This window comes from Eptesicus fuscus, chromosome 1, assembly GCF_027574615.1.
Source record: "Eptesicus fuscus isolate TK198812 chromosome 1, DD_ASM_mEF_20220401, whole genome shotgun sequence".
NCBI lineage: Eukaryota > Metazoa > Chordata > Mammalia > Chiroptera > Vespertilionidae > Eptesicus > Eptesicus fuscus.
Genome location: NC_072473.1, coordinates 66,923,423 through 66,943,784, shown reverse-complemented (window position 1 = coordinate 66,943,784; position 20,362 = coordinate 66,923,423). Strand labels below are relative to the sequence as shown.

General features: G+C 38.4%; 1 pseudogene; it reads left to right on the top strand.

The window, feature by feature from the left end:
- Window positions 1-2,617: 2,617 nt before the first annotated feature.
- Window positions 2,618-12,529, top strand: LOC129149801 (ATP synthase subunit O, mitochondrial-like; annotated as a pseudogene).
- The last annotated feature ends 7,833 nt before the right edge of the window (window positions 12,530-20,362 follow it).

Sequence of the window (20,362 nt, the reverse complement as noted above, 5' to 3'; positions counted from 1 at the left end):
ATGCTTCCCATGCCCAGCCCAGATCAGGACCCAGGTGACCGACAGAGACTTGGCCGACAGCAGCTGCCCTCTCACTCCAACAAGAATTGTTTGAGTTGTCTTCTACCCATGGTGTGGGAAAGTGGGTTTACGATATCTAAATCTAGCCTACCACCAGGAATCCTCAGGACCTACTCAAGAAGGCAAATAATCCCTTCCACCAATATTTACAGGGTAAAATAAGATTCTTGTTAGAGTAATAAATTTGACAGTAAAATAGTAGTCAAGTTTTCAGGCAAATTTAAATTGGCTAGTTGAAACAAGCGAATATTCTAGAAAAATTAATTGTACTGGACAAAAAGGTGTTCCTAAAGTGTTAACTAAAATTTTTATTAGTAGTTCATCTCATGATAAAAATGCGCACCATGTAATGAACTTAAAACAGTAATATTATAGTGCAAAAAATTAAAATTTAAAAGCCATCAAGACTACATTATAAAATCTTCAAAAGCATCCTAATATTTAAATCAAAAAAGGGGGGGGATAGTAATAGAATATCATGTAAGGAAAAATATCCTGTAAGTAATTACATCTAGAAAATTAATACTTTAGAAAATTAATTGTAAGGCTAAAAGCAAGACACCCATGAAAAACACACAAGGTGTCAAAACAAGCCAGAGGAAAATCATTTGGACAAAAAATGAAATAGGATCCCAAGTTAAATTTATAGAAAATATTCCTTTATTAACTTTTGGTCGAGAATATGTTTGTATGTTTTCAGAAAACAACTCTGAGACTATGTGGATTCCAGCAACAGAGAGGAATCAACAGGACTACTCCAGCCATGAAGACAGAAGAGAAGCAGTCCAGAGATGGAAGACGCTGAAGTCGCCTTGCCATACTAGCAGTTAACAGGTGTGCGTCACTACAGGTTGCCCAGGAGCAAACCAGAGAGGGTCAGACCTGCATTACCACCATTTGTCCACCATCCAGAACTGAAATGTCATGGCTGACATGTACACATAAGGAACTGTTTGACATTGAAATTGGGTCTCAAAAGAACTGTTGGCCCAAAAAGAAACTCACTACAGACTGATTCATTTGTCTGTCAGCATAACCATTATTGCTTGTCTCATTTTCGGTTCTTATAAGTGTATTTCTAATAGCACATGATCTCACTCATCTAGGGGAAATAATGAACAACATAGACTGATGAACAAGAACAGACCCAGAAACAAGGAGGCATGGATCAGACTGTCGGGCCTCAGAGGGAGCGTAGGGGAGGGTGGGGGGAGGGGGGAGAGATCAACCAAAGGACTTGTGTGCAAGCATATGAGCCTAACCAGCGGTTAAGGACAACAGGGGGGGGGTGGGGGCATGTGTGGGGAGGGGTGTGGGATGGGAATGGGGGGATGAGGACAAATATGTGATACCTTAATCAATAAAGAAATTTAAAAAAATAATAAAAAAATAAAAATTACTTTCACAACATGAAAAAAAAAGAACTAAACCTCTGCCTCTTTTTGCTGGCCCAAGAAATCTCATAACAGGATTCCAGGAAAAATAACAAAAGGTTCTAAGTTCTCTCCTTTAGATACCAAAAACCTGTTGTGTGCTGCATTAATAATTGGTCTTTCTTACATTGGGATCGCTTCTCCTCCTCTGTGTAGGTTCTATATAAAGGCTATATGCAGTCCCATATATGTTGTCTTGGTCATATATTCATGGACCCAGTTAAAAGGTAAACTATTTGAAGATTAATGGATGCTACTGTTTCCTCATTGCCCTTTCCCACTCATATTTCTATTTTGTTTATGCATTAACTGTACCCAATGCCCCAACCACAACTAGGCCCCAAATATCTACCTATTTGCAAGCCATTTGTTTATTTGTGACTCAGGAAAATGTGCTTTCATAAACTTGCTGCTGAATTAGCCAGATGGTAGGATGAAAGGGAGGGAATGAAAAGAATACATGAAGTAGCAAGGACCAGAAACAATGTGGGAGATGGATGAAAGCAAAATACAGTAGTCCTCCCTTTTCCATGGTTTCAGTTACCTGTGGTCCAAAAATATTAAAGGGAAAATTTCTGACATAAACAATTCATAAAGTTTAAATTTCACACCATTCTGAATAGTGTGATGAAATCTCACACCATCTCACTCTGCCCCACCAGGTATGTGAATCATCCCTTTGTCTAGCACATCCATGCTGTAAATGAACTACATGAGAGTTACTTAGTAGCTGTCTCAGTTATCAGATCAACTGTTGCTGTATTGCAGTGTTTGTGTTCAAATAACCCTCATTTTACTTAATAATGATCCCAAAGAATAAGAGTAGTGATGCTGGCAATTGGGGTGTGCCTAAGAGAAGCTGTAAAGTGCTCCCTTTAAATGAAAGGTTGAGTGTTGTACAATATGTTAGAGAGAGAGAGAGCACACATAACTTCCTAACAGTATATTCTTATAATTGTTCTATTTGATTATTAGTTATGCTTGTTAATCTGTTACTGTACCTACTTTATAAATTAAACTTTATTATAGGTATGTATAGATAGGAAAAAAAACATAGTATATAAAGGGTTTTATACTATCTGAGATTAGAGACTTCCACTTAAAGGTCTTGGAACATATCCACGATGAAGAAGGTAGGAGTACTGTAAAAGATAAACCAAGTACTTCGGAGTTAAATGGTACGATCATGAAAATAATAATTGTATACATAAATAATTATATACTTTTTAGAAAAAAGAAAGCTTTCCTTTTACATAGGTAATTTAGGTTACTTCAGTGAATGGGGACAAAAAGGGATTAATGGTTCAATGTTTTCTAGGCATAAGTACCTGATAGTAAAGTGTTTTTTTTTTTGTTGTTGTTTGTTTGTTTGTTTTTTGGTTTTTGGGTTTTTTTAGAGAAAGGAAAATCAAAAGGAGGATGCAGAAAAAATTTTAAGTGAGTTTTATGTGAGGTTTAAAAGGCCACACTCCATGTCCACCTTGTTTGAAGCATCAATTGAAAGTCATTTATGTAAGATTCCAAAAAGACTTCTAAGTCCCTAATCTTTCCATTTGTTCTTAATCATCAGCATTATTATAAAAAAGAACTAAATTAATTGTCAGAAAAATATGGTATTTTTAAAAGTGACTCTTTTTTTAAGTAAATGATTCCAAACCACAAAATATTGTGTCAAAATAAGCATCCTGTGGAACAGAAGAAAACATTTTAATTATTTTGATATTTAAAAAAAAACAAAACCCACAAATGATCTTGGCAAGAAACTGCTACTTCTTTCAGGTTATTTTTCTTTACGCTTATTTTTTTTTAATCTAGCAGATGGAAGAATTTTGAAGGTTAAGCTTTAAAGTACTACCATCTTCAAACCTGAAAGACTGCTTTTAGGAACAGACTTAATTTCACATCTTGATTTTACACAAATCTTCCTTTTCTAATCTTAAATAGAACTTGCTTGCATTTTGTTTTATTTTGGAATAGTTTATGATCACTGATATTGAGCTACCATGTTATTAGAAGGAAGTCACATGTCCCAAATTACCTTGAAAAATTGTATGACTAGAATTTTAAAAATAAAATACCTTGTACAAAATATGAGTTAAAATGCTTGAGTTTTACTGTTTAAATAAATATATTTTCCCATTCTGTGTTGGAATAATCACCTGGAAGGTTGAAGAAACTGGCAGTAATTACCTGGTCAGAGGGTATAAAATAAAGGCTTGCTAGAGAAGGGAGTCTCTTCCCCTTCCTTAGGGAATGAAAAATGGGTGAACTACTGATTGAAGGAAAGGAATTAAACACTTGATAGTTGGAATGTCAACATTTGCAAATGTAGAGCCCCTGATCCAGGGAGGGTGAGGAATGAGTTTTCTTACTAATATCCAAGGGCCCTGTGGATAGTGCAGTTGGTGTAGGTGGTGTAATGCTTGACAAAGCCTGGAAAGGTAGCTGATACTCAGTTCCTTGACCTGCATTTTAAGGGCAGTCCAGGCAGACACACGCATAGGGATTGAAGGTGACCAGAAAGAATTGCGCTTTCCCCAATCTGTGTTTTCAAATAATTTGGCCTCAGTTTCTAATGGCAGCTCACCAAACTCAATAATTTCAGTATCATTCAATTTCTAGAAAAATAATCACTTTGTTTGGTTACATTACAAGATGAAAAAATTAGCTATCCATTTTAAACGGGAGTAGATCACATTGGGGAATTGGTAATGGGGGTTTGCCATTTGTTTATTCCAATAAACATGGTCTGTTTGCCACCATTGGAGAGCTGTGCAATGACAATTCAGGATGAATCCCTGGTCTCAAGTCTAGAACCTAATGGACAGGTGTTCATTTCAGTATAAAGAAGTAAATTAGAGTTTCAATTCAAATTCTAACAGATGGTATTGTCACAGATACTAAATTACAGTATCAATGGTAGATATAATTCTCATATGAAACCAGAGATTAGCATTAAGGCAAAATGTAGTAGGGCATGGTAAGAGCATATGCACTAAGGAAGAAAAATTCTAATTTTTGAAATGAGATTGGGAGGATAAAGAGCCATGAGTGTGTTTTAGAATCACTTAAAAAAATTACTTTACAAAATCAATGTGAATTGGGACAAGATAATTATCCTAATTTTTTAATATATATTTTTATTGATTTTAGGGAGGAAGAGGGGAAAGAGAGATAGAAATATCAATGCTGAGAGAGAATCATTGATCGGCTGCCTCCTGCACAAACCCTACTGGGGGGTTGAGCCCACAACCCAGGCATGTGCCCTTGACTGGAATCAAACCCAGGACCCTTCAGTCCGCAGGCCGATGCTCTATCCACTGAGGCAAACCAGCTAGGGCAATTATCCTAATTTGTAAAAAAATTATATCTGGTCTACTTATATATTGTATAAGCATAATTAATACCTTGTTAATTATGAAACATAAATATTAAAATCTGAAAATAAATTATACAAATATTTAATAAGCAGAAAATGACACATTAAATTTACATAGTAGAGTTTACCACTTAATAAATTGTCAAACAATTTATTGTTTATCATCACAACAATATTGTTTTTTCCATATGTGTTATATTAGCAGTACAGTTGTGATGTCTATTTTAGGGAAGCTATTGAGGAATTTAATGATTTTTAGGAATAGTTAATTATTTTCACCATGAATCTATTTGCTAAACCTTTTAATTTCCTATTTACTTTTCAGCCATTGAACATACAGAGAACTGTGCTTTGGGTACTAATGTAGAAAATCTAAACCATTTCCATTCATAGCAAAGTTTAAATTATGCCCAAACTCAAGATATTGTGAAAGCAACTTAAAATATAATGTTTAATCCCTTCAAATGACCTTCTGTTTACTCAAAGCAAAGGAATTTTGCAATAAATATCAGCAAGATTTATTCTATATTAAGAAACAATACAATGCAAGTGAGATGTGAGGCAATCATGTGGCTTCAACATTTCCCTCAGATAGCTATACACAAAACAGAGATAGAATGTCCTATGACAGCTCTGTGTATGGTGAAGACTTTTCCTTGTCAAGATACAGAAACGTTTCTCTGTTCTCAAAACTACTGTAAGTGATTTGCAAATAAAATGCTTTGTCACTACTTCCAGGTTATTTCCATTTGCTTGTATGTAGAAGCACAGAGTAGTGAAGCATTGTTACTCAAGTGCCATTCCCTCAAATGTTGAACTGCTGTAAAGATCAAGGATCTAAAAGCACACTTCTGTGTTTGGGTCAACAGACTTGGATTTGCTCTCTCAGTAAGGAAATTTATTTAATCTGCATAGTGTGAGTTTAGGGACTAATTCATAGATTTAAATGGTGTTTTCATTTACTGCACTGCGTGAGGTTCTTCGTAAATTTGATTTTATATCATCTTCACATATGGCACTTCAGCATTATCACCACTGGCCTTTCCCCATAGGAGCTGTGTACTCATTCTCCATGGCTCCTGATGTGACAGGGTGTGCAGAGAGTGGCACTTGAGAACTGAGCCTGTCAAGTAAGGATGAATAGAGAATAAAGTGGATGTACCATTTCTTTGTCATTCAGCTGCACCATGAAGCTATTCTCAAAAATGGGAGTGGTTATTTGGTGAATGTGAGATTTTCAGGATGAATTTCTATGAATGATACAGTGGCATCTCGATCCTATATAAACACTAGAGGCCTGGTGCACGAAAATTCGTGCACAGGGGTGTGTGTCCCTCAGCCCAACCTGCATCCTCTCCAATCTGGGACATCCCTCTCACAATCCAGGACTGCTGGCTCCCAATTGCTCGGCTGCATGCCTTCCTGATTGCCCCTAATCGCTTCTGCCTGCCAGCCTGATTGATACCTAACTGTTCCTCTGCCAGCCTGTTTGCCCCTAACTTCCCTCCCCTGCAGGCCTGGTCACTCCTAACTGCCCTCCCCTGCAGGCCTGGACCCCCCAACTGCTCTCCCCTGCAGGCCTGGGTCCCCCCCAACTGCCCTTCCCTGCAGGCCCAGTCGCTCCCAACTTCCCTCCTCTGCCAGCCTGGTCACCCCTATCTGCCCTCCCATGCAGGCTTGATCGCCCACAACTGCTCTCCCTTGCAGGCCTGGTCCCTCCCAACTGCCCTCCCCTGCTGGCCTGATTCCTCCTAACCGCCCTCCCCTGCTGGCCTGAATGCCCACAACTGCCCTCCCTTGCAGGACTGGTCCCTCCCAACTGCCCTCCCCTGCTGGCCATCTTGTGGTGGCCATCTTGTGTCCACATGGGGGCAGCCATCTTTGACCACATGGGGGCAGCCATCTTGTGTGTTGAAGTGATGATCAATTTGCATATTACTCTTTTATTAGATCGGATGAGTATACACTTGATTCTTAGTAATATGCCACTGCCGCATGTAGATGCAGAATCTCAGCCTACCAACATTTATGTGATGGGACAAACAGCTCAAGGCCCAGCTTGGAGACATGAATTTATGATCATCATCCTAATTACAGCACATATACTGTATTTATTACTGTTCACACTATCTATTGATACTTTCCATGTTTTAGGCACTGAATTACACTCTGTTCCAAATATAATCTCATCTAATCTTTGCAACAGCTCTGTAGTTATACTCTATTATTACTGATAGAGGAAAATGAGGGTCAGACAAGTTAAGTAACTTCCAAAGGGTTCATGATTGAACGACAGAGCCAGAATTAGAACCAAACTCCAGACCCCAAGCTATGTAGGGCTGCTACCTATGGCTATGCATTTTATTTTTTACGTATCTTTTAATTGTATCACAAAGATAGAAATAAATGATTTTTTAAAGATCATCTACATGTCCTCTATCCATTCTTTCCATAAGCAAAACTATTTCAGGAGTTGACTTTGTCTTGAAAGATGGTATGTCAAATTTTATACTCAGATAAAGGTCGCTGAAGTAGTAAGCATGTGCCAATGGGATGAATTTGTCTACTGTGAATTGTAGCTCATCCCAACACTGTGGTTAGAATGACTGTATTTATTAAGTGGACTGGGGTGGCAATAGGAGTGGGTAATTTTGCTCCGGCACTAAAAATCCATTACAAAATTTGCCTGAGAATTCATGGTGTAGTTTCCAAATGATTATGCAGTTACATTCATATTCCTGACTATTGCCTGATTCTTCACTTATTTAAGTATTCTTTTTTAAAGCTATATGTGATGCTGATGCGTTATGCTCTATGTATTGTTTGACATATGGCCAATTGTGTGTAACACTCACAAATCTGCCAGCTGTGTTTAAGGAACAACAATATTTTGTTTTCAGACAGCTTGATAGAAATCCTAAAGTTTGTGAGAAAACAGAACTTAAAAATGGGGGTTTTCTTTGAAGCACTGGGAAACTGAAGTGATATTCAGAAAGGAAGAGTTCCTAATTTTACCATAATAGAAGCTTTGTTGATTTTCAATAATACTAATGTGTTGTCAACTTGTATTGAGCTCATTTTCCCTTATGACTTCTAGTTAGTAGTCCCTTCACTTTGTGTTTCAGGATCTGACAGAATAAAGAATGTGTCTCCAATCCAGCCCAAACTGTGCTTTGTTGTGTTTATCACAAAAATAAAATTTTAGGATCCACAGAGACTGGTTAAAGTGATTTAAACCCTACAAAATGTAATGTCTCAAATGTAACTAAGTGTCATTTTCAGTGTTTTCTTCCCTCTGCTTTGAGCTGCTGTTTGGGGCAGATGGCAGGGAGGGGAGGAGCTGTTGCCCTGACTCTGAGCCTTGGTGCTCTGGCTCTTCAGGTTCCATCTGAAGATGGAGGGAGTTCTGACCCCTTTTATTACCCCTACTAATGAAGAGGCTGGGGACCTATGATGACATAGACTTCCAACCTTTGCCAAGGGAATAATCTTATTAAACTAGTACTTCGCAAGTTATGGATTGCAACCTATTGGTGGGTTCTGAAATCAATTTAATGAGTTTGACCAGCATTTAAAAATATTTGGAATAGAGTATATTGTACATTTTCAAACTTTTGTTTCAGTTGTATGTACATCTGTGTGCTGTGTCACTATATGAAGTGATGAACTTCTGCCCTTAACATATCAATTATGACATTCATTGGCTTTATTTCCAAAGTAAAGGAGCCTTTCATTTCCTGGAGTAAATTGGGGAGATCAAAAAATAAATGAGATTTCTAAGCAAGGGGCTTTAGGCAGCCAGTCTGCATACCGTGCTTATTCTTACCGCAGATATGCACTTATGGTAGCATACAGTCACCTCTGCATCGTAGTAAAAAAGCATGTTTTACATAAGAAAAGCAGACATAATCGATTAATAGCCTCTGTTTACATAAGGGGAAATCTAATTGTACTGACAGTCAAGAGATTCAGATCTATTTCCACCAATCCTTACAACTGAAGAACACCTATAATGTGCAAGCACAGTATTGACAGGGGAAGGAGGTCAGAAATACAAAACGGTATGATACTCTGGCTCTATTGTCAAAGATATTTATAGTCTAGTGAGAAAGATGATTTGTAAAGCAATAAGTCAAGGGAACAAGCAATGTGGGATTGCACAAGTACTTGATCCATTGGCTCTCAAATCCATTCCTTACACTTCCCTGCTCTGCTCTGAATTGCTAGGGGGTGACCCCTACAGGTGACATTTCTAAGGTTTTGTCAAATAGCTTTTACATGGGGTTGAGCAATGAAAGCCCCTGGTAAGATATTGGAGGATAGGAAAGTAAAGCCAAAATATTATTTCCCTCCTTCTTGGCATCCGTGGCTCCAGCTCCAGTTGCAGAATCCTGCCATGGTTCCAGGCTCCTCTCAGTGGCTCTGAAAACGTGGTTCTGATTGTGTTTACATCTGCTCCTCCCGTTGGCCTTATACTCCAGCACTATTGCAAATTTCTGGTTTTGCTAAACTCTTTATTACTTCCGCATTCCCTTTTGTCCTCTCAGAGACTTTCCATAACCTGTGCAACACTTTACTGCATTAAATTCCCTGTGCTTTAGGTACTGAGTTGTTTCTGTCTTCCTGATCAACTCTGGTTAATACAAGAGTTTAGAATGAGATATTTATGCATCATCATCATAATAATGAGTGATATCAATGTAATGCTTACCTATGCCAAATATTATTCTAAATGTCTTTCATGTATTAACAGCTCTATTTAACAGATGAGGAAACTGAAGTATAGAGCGGTTACTTGCCCTATATAACTATCTACATCTCTATATATAAAAGCCTAACTGACCATTACTACCGGTCGACTGAAAGACCAGTTGACCAGTCACTATGACGTGCACTAACCACCAGGGGCAGACACTCAATGCAGGAGCTGCCCCCTGGTGGTAAGTGCGCTTCCACAGCCAACCTTCCATGGCCGGCCAACCTCCCGGAGTCCCTTCCCCAGGCTGGCAGCCCAACCTCCCACAGTTCTTTCTCCCGGCTGGCCTGCCCTGATCTGCCCCGATTGCCCGCCAGGCCAAGGGACCTCACCCGTGCAAAAATCCGTGCACCAGGCCTCTAGTTATATTATAATCCTCTAACTACTAAAGCACTGTCTTGCCTTGATTTTCAATTTGTATGGGTTTTTTTTGTTTTTGTTTTTTGTTTAATTACCCAGTGCTTCACCTGTAGAATTCTTCTGCTAGGTGCAACCATTCCTCAAAGTTATTGTGTGTTTTGTAAATCCCAGTATCTTCTGATATTGATGGAGTGCTTGATCAATAATAATCCTTGATCTTCTACTCTATACCAAACTCTATGATAGGAGCTAGGTTGAAAAAGTCAAAATTACACAACTCTATAAATAAACAGCTCCTCTCATAACCTGCTACTTAAGTATGATGTGACTGCTAAAATCAAGGGCTACTCTCTCCTAACTTGGGTTTGACTTACAGCCCCCGAGAGGAGATCGCCTCCCCAGCAGTGTTGGGCTCTCCCAGCAGGTGCAATGACTCAGCACATCTATAGCCAGGCCATTTGCTGAGCTTGTGTGGCCACCTGTTCAGGTATATGGTATCGAAGGTCACTATGCCACTACTCTTTATTCTGCTGCATCTAAACAGAATAAACTGGAACAAGTAGAAAAGGAATTGATGAGAGTAGTGCAAATCTTGAAGGAATCCAAAATGGTTGCTTGATTTTTAATCCCTTTGCAAAACATTCTGTTAAAGTGAAAAGCCTGAATGGCATGACTGAGAAAGATAGGTCTTCTCCCCTCACATCCAACCCGATCAATGATCAATTTGCTTGCTGAAAATGGTCACTGAACCAATACCCTGTATCATTTCTGCCTTTCCTACCATGATGGGTGTCCACTGTGGAGAAGGCCATGCACGGTGACCACTGCATCTCCTTTAGATGAAGCCACTCTTTTTGTTTTTTCTTCATTTTTTTATTAAGGTATTATATGTGTACATATCTTCCCATAGCCCCCCCACCCCACTCCCATACATGCCCTCACCCCCCAGAGTTTTATGTCCATTGGTTATGCTTATATGCTTGCATACAAGTCCTTCAGTTGATCTCTTATCTCCCACCCCCGCCCCCTGTCTTCCTAACCTTCCCGCTGTAATTTGACCTTCTGTTTGATGCTTTACTATCTATCTTTTTGTCAACAGCTTATAATTTTCTTTATTATCCATAGATGAGTAAGATCATGTGGTATTTTTCTTTCATGGACTGGCTTATTTCACTTAGCATGATGTTCTCCAATTCCATCCAGGTTGCTGCAAATGGTAAGAATTCCTTCTTTTTTATGGCAGCATAGTATTACATTGTGTAGATGTACCATAGATTTCTGATCCAGTCATCTGCTGATGGGCACCTAGGCTGTTTCCAAATCTTTGCTATTGTAAATTGTGCTGCTATGAACATAGGGGTGCATATATCCTTTCTTATTGGTGTTTCCAGTTTCTTAGGATATATTCCTAAGAGTGGGATTACTGGGTCAAATGGGAGTTCCATTTTGAGTTTTTTGAGGAAACGCCATACTGTTCTCCACAGTGGCTGCACCAGTCTACATTCCCACCAGCAGTGCACGAGGGTTCCTTTTTCTCCACATCCTCGCCAACACTTGTCATTTGTTGATTTGTTGATGATAGCCATTCTGACAGGTGTGAGATGGTACCACATTGTTGTTTTGATTTGCATCTCTCAGATAATTAGTGACTTTGAGCATGTTTTCATGTGTCTCTTGGACTTTCTTCTGTCTTCTTTGGAAAAGATTCTATTTAGGTCCATTGCCCATTTTTTTTATTGGATCATTTATCTTCCTTTTATTAAGTTGTATAAGCTGCCTGTAGATGTTGGAGATTAAACCCTTATCAGTGATAACATTTGCAATATGTTCTCCCATACAGTGGAATTTCTTGTTGTTTTGTTGATAGTTTCTTTTGCTGTGAAAAAGCTTTTTATTTTGATGTAGTCCCATTTGTTTATTTTCTCTTTGGCTTCCATTGCCCTAGGGGCAGTATCAGTGAAGAAGTTCTTTTGGCATATGTCTGAGATTTTGTTGCCTGTGGATTCCTCTAGTATTTTTATGGTTTCCCGTCTTATGTTTAAGTCCTGTATCCATTTTGAGTTTATTTTTGTGTATAGATGAAGCCACTCTTTCTGAATTAAAAATGGTCCTGATAGCTTCCTAAATAAAAGCCAAATATTGAAATTAGAAGTTAAGAGTGACCAGTCAACCCTGGCTGGTTTGGCTCAGTGCATAGAGTGTTGGCCTGTGGAATGAAGGGTCCCAGGTTCAATTCCCGGTCAAGGGCATGTACCTCAATTGGAGGCCTGATCCCCTGTCCTGATCAGGATGGGTATAGGAGGTAATCAATTGATACACATTGATGTTTCTCTTTCTCTGTCTATCTCCCTCCCTTACACTCTCTCCAAAAATCAATGGGGGGAAAAATAACCTTGGGTGAAAATTAACAACAGAAGAAAAGATTGATCAATCGTGGGTGGAATGATTGTCTGTATTGGGGAGAAAGATGTTGATATGTCTGCAAAAACCAAGATTCAGAACCTGAGCAAAGTTATGTGGGTGGTTTTCTGGAAGTGTTGATTTTTATGTCAGTGAAAATTCTTAAACTTGGAGCAACAATTAAATGTTTCCTGAACAGGAAAAAAAAATCAAGGGCTAAAATCAAGTACAATAGACTTCCAAACTTTCTATTCCACTGAGATCAAGATGGCAGCCCAGAAATAACAGTTTACTTTAGAAATAAAGTTGCATGCAGAAATATTTCCCTCTGATCCTCAAAGAAATAATTTGCAGCCTTATCCTAAAACCTTAATTTGCCCATTTGAAATAAACATACATTTTAGTACCAGGGTAAATCAGGTCTGGAAAGTCATATTTCTTTTGTAGCTAAATAATCATTGATGTACAACATTATGGTTGTTTCTCATTACTGTAGTTTGGGAAGCTACTTTTCTCAAACTTTCTCAATCAATAGAATATAAATCTATCAGCTACCATCCAAACAACCCTCTGGGTATGGATTACTCAGTATGCATACAAGGCTACTCATATTACGGACTGAAATGTACAATCAAGCAGAATGATGTGCACACAGCTGTTTTATATTTAGCTGGCTTTGTAATGTGAGCTAATTTGTCGGAGGGACTGAGGGCATTACTAAGATTTATTTCTAGTTTAGGATGAGATAAAATTATTGTTTGAAGGTGAAACTTTAATCTCCACTCAACTTTAGGAGACATTACTTTTGTATGTTTTTTTACATTTTGGATGAAGGAAAGTGATATATTAGCACATATAAAGATAATAAGGCTTCACAATACCTCATCCCTCCCTGAAACCAACATCTTTAAACCCCTACTTTCTTTTTATAATGATAAATGTGAATAAAAGCAAAGGTGATATGAATATTACTTAGACTTGAAAACTGTCTATGTGGAAATTAGATGGCAACTGCATAACAAAATACAGTATTCACCTTGCTCTTAGACTTACATCTTAACTAAATGCTCTGACAGAAGGTAGGGCTGTTCAATAAATACCTAATGTGTGGAAGTTGCTTTCATTTATGCATGTTTTTCCCTTGGGCAAAGATGAAGCACAGAAGAGGGAGAAAAAGACCTTGAGGAAAGTAAAATGTCATCCTCTGGTTTCAGAATAAATTGGTGTTATCTTCTGAAACTATAGAACAGCAGAAAACCTCGTAAGAGAACCGGCAGAAACCATTATGCAGAACACCACACTATAACTACTCAAAGCGATGAAGTTAGTGACTCCAAATGGAATTGTATTGTCGTGGTTGTGAAGCCTAAATATACTTTGTCAGGAGGTTAACAGGATGCAGAGTGTTAATTGTAACAGCCATGAAAAATAGGTGCATCAGAACCATTGAATTTTATCGGTGAATATTGTTAACTTATTGAGAAGTTGAAACTTTAGAAGAATTCTAGTTGTTGGCTCATTAATGAAACCCTGAATGTTCTATTTAATTGAAAATACTAACAAGTAGAGTACATACCGTTTTGTGCTTCTAAGTAAGCAAGAAGCAATACATTAGCCATATTATGCAATAAGATTTTATTTTAAACACCTACTACATTAGTGACCCCTTCACTGTGTAATGATACAAATGTTATAATTGAACAAGGCAATGTTTCTTGATAATAGGAAACCACCTGTACAGTTCAAATATGAGTTTAGGGTCTGAAATAAATCAAGATGCAAACAAGCTCAAGTAGTAACCCAAAATTAACATTTTAACTTCCATTATTACCCTTTGATTTAATTACCCACTCGTGTTCATTGAATCCTAACAGTTCCTATCTCCTGAATAGCTTTCTAATTTTGTGCATCGCCCTCCGTTCTCTTAGTCACTATACTGAATCCAAACCACCTCTCACTTGAATCATAACAAGAAAATTCCAAACAGTACTACTGCTTTCATACTTGCACTTCTTTAATCTCTTCTAATTCATTCTCTAGTCTTCAGTCAATGTGGTATTTCTAGTACATACATTTCATCATATAAATTTCCTACTCAAAACATTCCAATGTTTTCCCTTTCCCCTCAGGGTAAAGTTCACATTTCTTAATATACTTTATCAGCTCCTGCCTGGTCTGACTTTGGTTTATTACCTCTGAGGTTTAAGTACAATAAGGCAGGTACCTGTGTTAGATTGAAATGGGCATTTTTTTTAGGTCTTCCTAATAAAAAGTGGAGTTTATTTCCCTATCCTGTGAATATGAGTTGGTCTTGCAACTTTTCTCATCACTAGTATATTAGAGATATCAGAGTGTGTGAATTCTGAGCCTAGTCCTCCAGAAGCCTTGCAACTCCTCTGCTCTTGCTCCCTGGGAAGCCTGCCTCTGCTACATGAAGAAGCCTGCTCTAGGCCCTGGTTTTGAGTTTGATTCCCATCAGGGAACAAACAAGAATCAACCAATGAATGCATAAATAAGTGGAACAATCAATCTCTCTCTCTCTCTCTCTCTCTCTCTCTCTCTCTCTCTCTCATCCCGTTCTCTGTCTCCCTCTAAAATCAATAACATTGTTTTTTTTAAAAAAGAAGCCCACTCTAGCCATCTTGCTGATGAATGGCTACATGAAAAGAGAAGCCTAGCATTGGCAAGCTAGCCCAGCTAAGTCCAGTCCAAATTTCTGACCCACAGAGGTATAAGCCACTAAGTTTCAGGATAGCTTGTTATACAGTAAAACCTAACACCATCTTTTTATTTTTTGCTTTCCATTTCCATTTTGATAAAAATATATGATTTTTCATCCCATCATAAAACAAACAGAATCATGACTCATGTTCTACAAATTATATACCTCTGTAATAGTCTATCACATTTTTATAGTTCACCAACCCTCCATGTTCTGGGAGGTTGTGGGGATAATTGTGACTTGTGGGTATTAGAGGGGGGAGGAATGCTCCCTAGTGTTACACCTAGTCAGTGCTAGTACATATGTATGAAAATCTTTGAATGGGATGGCCTCGGAAATAGGGACAGAGCAATACTGGCTCCCACAGCTACAGTGTAATTATGAGTGAGCCCAAACCCATGAAGTCACATTTAACAATAAATCCAAAAGTAATTGAGGGTACAGACATGAAGTAATACCTATGTTCCCTTTTCTTAATACAAAGCATTACTTTATATTTATTTTTACTCTAAATGAAAATTAAGTGAAACTGGGAACATTTCAGTTATGCACAAATGTATAAATACAAAAAGTATAGCATTGCTTTAAAAATAAACTGTCTAAAGTTAAGAAAAAATAAAAACATATTCTCAGTCCGTTAAAAACCACACTACGTTATAACTAATACCCAAATATTAGGCACTCTGAAGGTCATGAAAAAAAGAGCAGAATTCACGTATCATAACTTGTAGGTGCACGGCTTTTTCTCTCTGGAAATGTATTGAATTGATTCTTTCACTCTTGAATATCAAATTCTCTCTCATTTTTATATGTTCATGGGTACCTCATTTATTTAAAAATATTTAGTGGTTATTATTATTAAATGCTTAATAAATGCTAAATATTGTTCAAATAATAAACAATTTGCCATTTATTCTTTTATCATTGAAAACAAAAATGAGGCCCCAGCCACTGCTGCTCAGTGGTTGAGCCTTGACCTATGAACCAGGAGATCATGGTTTGATTCTCAGTCAGGGCACATGCCTGGGTTGCAGGCTTGATCCCCAGTGTGGAATGAGCGGGAGGCAGCTGATTAATCATTCTTTCTCATCATTGATGTTTCTATCTCCCTCTCCCTTCCTCTCTGAAATCAATAAAAATATATAATAAAAAAGAGCCTCAGTCTCACTGGTAAAGAAAATAAAATAAGAATGAGGTTGGAATAAAATTACTTTACCTCTAGTTTTAATTTTTAACAAAAAATTTAAATGCCCAGGAACTTAGCTGGCTTAATTTTTAGTTTTAATTTATTTATGTCATATTTATACCTATGTATATTATCCCATAATTTAAAAATATGTAATAACTGACAGTAATTGAATATTTACTAAATGTCAAATATTATTCTAAGCATTTTAATGTGTTCCTCTCAAAATTCTTTGAGTCAGATACTGATAAGCTGGATTTAGAAAGTTGTTGCAAGTTATATTGAAGGGGAAATGTAATACCTGTTTTCATAGGAATGTACTAGTATTCTGAGTAGTTTAACAGGGCTTAAAGGACCTCAAATTCCATTAAAGATGTGCAGAATATTATCTTCCCTGAGTGAAGGATAAATCTTGGGACACTATTCTGTCTCACTTTTATTGGAGACATTAGGGAATTGCGGGGGAGGGATGTGTCTCAACTTTCAGGTTCTCCAAAGGAATTCGGTCAAAGCAAAACAGGGTGAAGTAAAGCTCCTCCTCAAGGATTCCTGAGACACTGCCTCCCCTCTGGACTCTCCAGATTTCTAACCAACGGGCAGTAAGCCTAAAAATCTACCTTTCAGGATCTCTTTCCTTTAGCCTGGCAGCTGTTTTCTCTTCTTACTTTTGTTCATTTGTTTGGGGTCTTACTTTTAATTAGAATAGTATCTTAGATACTAGGTCATATCACCTCCTCTGGGTTATCTTAAGCAAATTTTTCTAGCTCCATCTGACATGTAGCAATCTGACTTGGAGTCTTACTGACATACATGAAAGTTCTATTCTGGTATAATTAGCAGAGTGACCTTGGATAAATTATTTAATCTCTCTGGAGTATTCTATAAAATGAGTCTACTACCCACCTCGCAGGTTTGTTGTGCTCCAGTGACTTCATGCTGCACTAGAACTGTCCCCATTTACCATCTCCATCAGAACCATTTATTTTTTTACTTCAATCAGTCATTCAACAATATTTCTTGAGTGTCTACTCTCTGCTAGACATTGATCAAGGTAATCAAAACAAATAAAGATTACTATCCTTGAAGAGCTTACGATCCAGTAGGGGGACATAGACAATCTATAATAATAAAAGGGTAATATGCTAATTAGACCAGATGTCCTTCAGTACGTCCTTCCTTCCAGACAAAGCCACAGCGGGCAGGGGCCGAGGCAGAGGCAGCAGAGGTCCTTGACCGCAGCAGCGGTGGGCAGAGGCCAGACCCAACAAGGCCCTTGCACGAATTTCATGCATCAGGCCTCTAGTAAAGAATATAAATGAGTATAATATATAGTATACAGAAAATGATAAGCACTATCAAGGAAAAAAACTTAGAGCAGAATAAGGAGAGTTACAAGAGCCAAGGTAGGGTGGGGCTTGCAATAATCAAGGCAAGCTTCACTGAGGAAAACATTTGAGGAAAGATTTGAAGGAAATGAGTGAATTAAACAAATGGATATTGGGCGAAGAAAGCTCCAAGCAGAAATAACAGGCCCCCTTAGGGAATAGTATGCTTGGCAAGGAGGCCAGTGTGCCTGGAGCTGAGAGAATGGGTGGGAAAATAATAAAAGAAGAGGTCAGAGAGATCATGGGGACTCAGTCATCTAGGACCTCATGAGCTATTGTGAGCACTTTGGCTTTAACTCTCATTGAAATGGAAATGTTTGGCACACACAACTGATGTGGTCAGATTTTTATTTTCATAAAATCACTTTGATTTCTTAGTTGAAAATAGACTATGGGGGGAAAAAGGACAGAGCAGGAATGCCAGTGGTAGCAGTGGATGTGGTTGAAAGTAGACCAACAATATTTCCTAATTAATTAGACTTGCAATGTGAGAGAAAAGAGTAAAAGATGACTCTAAGTTCTCCACCCCCGCCCTCACAGTCTCCCATTAAAGCTTACTGGTTTTATGTGCCATTCAATTTTAGGTCTCAATTGTCCCAACTAACAAACTGATTAGTGAATATATGTTATTTTAATATAGTTTTGTTTTGGACTGACCCTAGTTTAAGCAGCCAAGGGGTGTGGAGATAGTGGATTTACTGGGTTGAGGTTTAATCAAGGATTAAGGCCTATTAAGTCACTTCCTAGGAAATCTTTCTTTATGCTGCCAGCTGAACTTATTGTGAAAAGCTTGGTTCCAGGCCCTACCATGACAGCTTGCTTTTGTTTGGACTCAGAATTTCTGTGGCTCTGAACTCTCTTAGGTATATAAGGATTAAATTTAAGTTCTTTTTGTTGTTAAGTCTTACCTGAGGATATTTTTCCATTGACTTTTAGAGAGAGTGGAAGGGAAGGGGAGAGACACAGAGAGAGAAACATCCATGTGAGGGAGACACATGGATTGGTTGCCCCCGTATGCGCCAGACCAGGGCTTGGATCAAGCCTGCAACCTAGGTATGCGACCTTGACCAGAATCAAACTTGGGACCCCTCAGTCTGAGGGTTGACGCTCTATCCACTGAGCCAAACTGGCTAGGGCTAAATTTGAGTTCTCAAAAAGAGCTCAAAAGGCAAGTCCAAGTTGTTTTAAGTGGTAGGAAAAGTTAATCCTCATTTATCTTAACTCATTTTTTAAAATTATATTTACGTGGGTTTTTTGCTTATTATTATGATTACAAGAAGCCCACAACTGCCCTCCCCTGCTGGCCCGATCACCCACAACTGCCCTCCCCTGCCGGCCTGATCGGCCTCTTCCACACAAGGCAGCAGAGATGCTGGGACTGGCCTCCTCCACACTGTGCAGAGCTGCGGAACCCCCAGGCCTCACCACACAGAGCGGCCACTGGGTCCCGCCTCCTCTGTGCATGTGTCCATCTTGTGGCAGTCATCCTGTGGTGGCCATCTTGTGGTGGCCATATTTGTGGTGGCCATCTTGTGGCAGCCATCTTGTGGTGGCCATCTTGTGGCAGCCATCTTGTGGTGGCCATCTTGTGATGATTTAGCACACGAGGACCACCTAGGCTTTTATTAGTATAGATTACTGACAGTATTATAGATATCTCCCATTTTCTCCCTTTTTGCCTTCCTCTACCTAACCCCTGCCCCACCCCAGACCTTCCACAAACTATTGTCTGTGTCCATGGGTTATGCATATATGTTCTTTGGTTAATCTCTTCCTGTCCCATCCCCTCCAACCTCCACCTACCATTGAGATCTGTTACTCTGTTCCATGCATCTATACCACTGGATGTATTTTAATTAGATATTATTTTCAATATTATTTTGTATTAGTTTCAAGTATACAGCATAATAATTAGACAATCATATACTTTTTAAAGGGTTCCCCCCTGACATTTCCAGTACCCACTTGGCACCATACATAGTATTATATTATTGACTATATTCCATATGCTGTACTTTAAATCCCAATGAGTATTTTGTAACTACCAATTTGTAGTTATTAATCCCTTCACCTTTTTTACCCATTCATTCAACACCCCTTCCCTCTGGTAATCATCAGTCTATTCTCTGTATCTCTGAGTCTGCTTTTATTTTGTTGGTTCATTTATTTTGTTCTTTGGATTCCACAATAAGTGAAATAATATGATATTTGTCTTTTTTGGCTGATATTTCTTTTTTTTTCTTTTTTATTTATTGATTGATTAAGGTATTACATATGTGTCCTTATTCCCCCATGACCCCCCAACTCCCATTCATGTCTCCTCCCCCCTGTTGTCTGTGTCCATTGATTAGGCTTATGTGCATGCATATAAGTCCTTTGGTTGATCTCTCCCCCTCACCCCCACTGTCCCCTACATTCCCTGAGGTTTGACGTTCTGATTGATGTTTCCCTGTCTCTGGATCTATTTTTGTTCATCAGTTTATGTTGTTCATTATATTCCACAAATGAGTGAGATCATGTGATATTTATCTTTCTCTGCCTGGCTTATTTCACTTAGCATAATGCTCTCCATCTCCATCCATGTTGTTGCAAATGGTAAGAACTCCTTCTGTTTTACCACAGCGTAGTATTCCATTGTGTAGATGTACCACAGTTTTTTAATCCACTCCTCTGCTGATGGG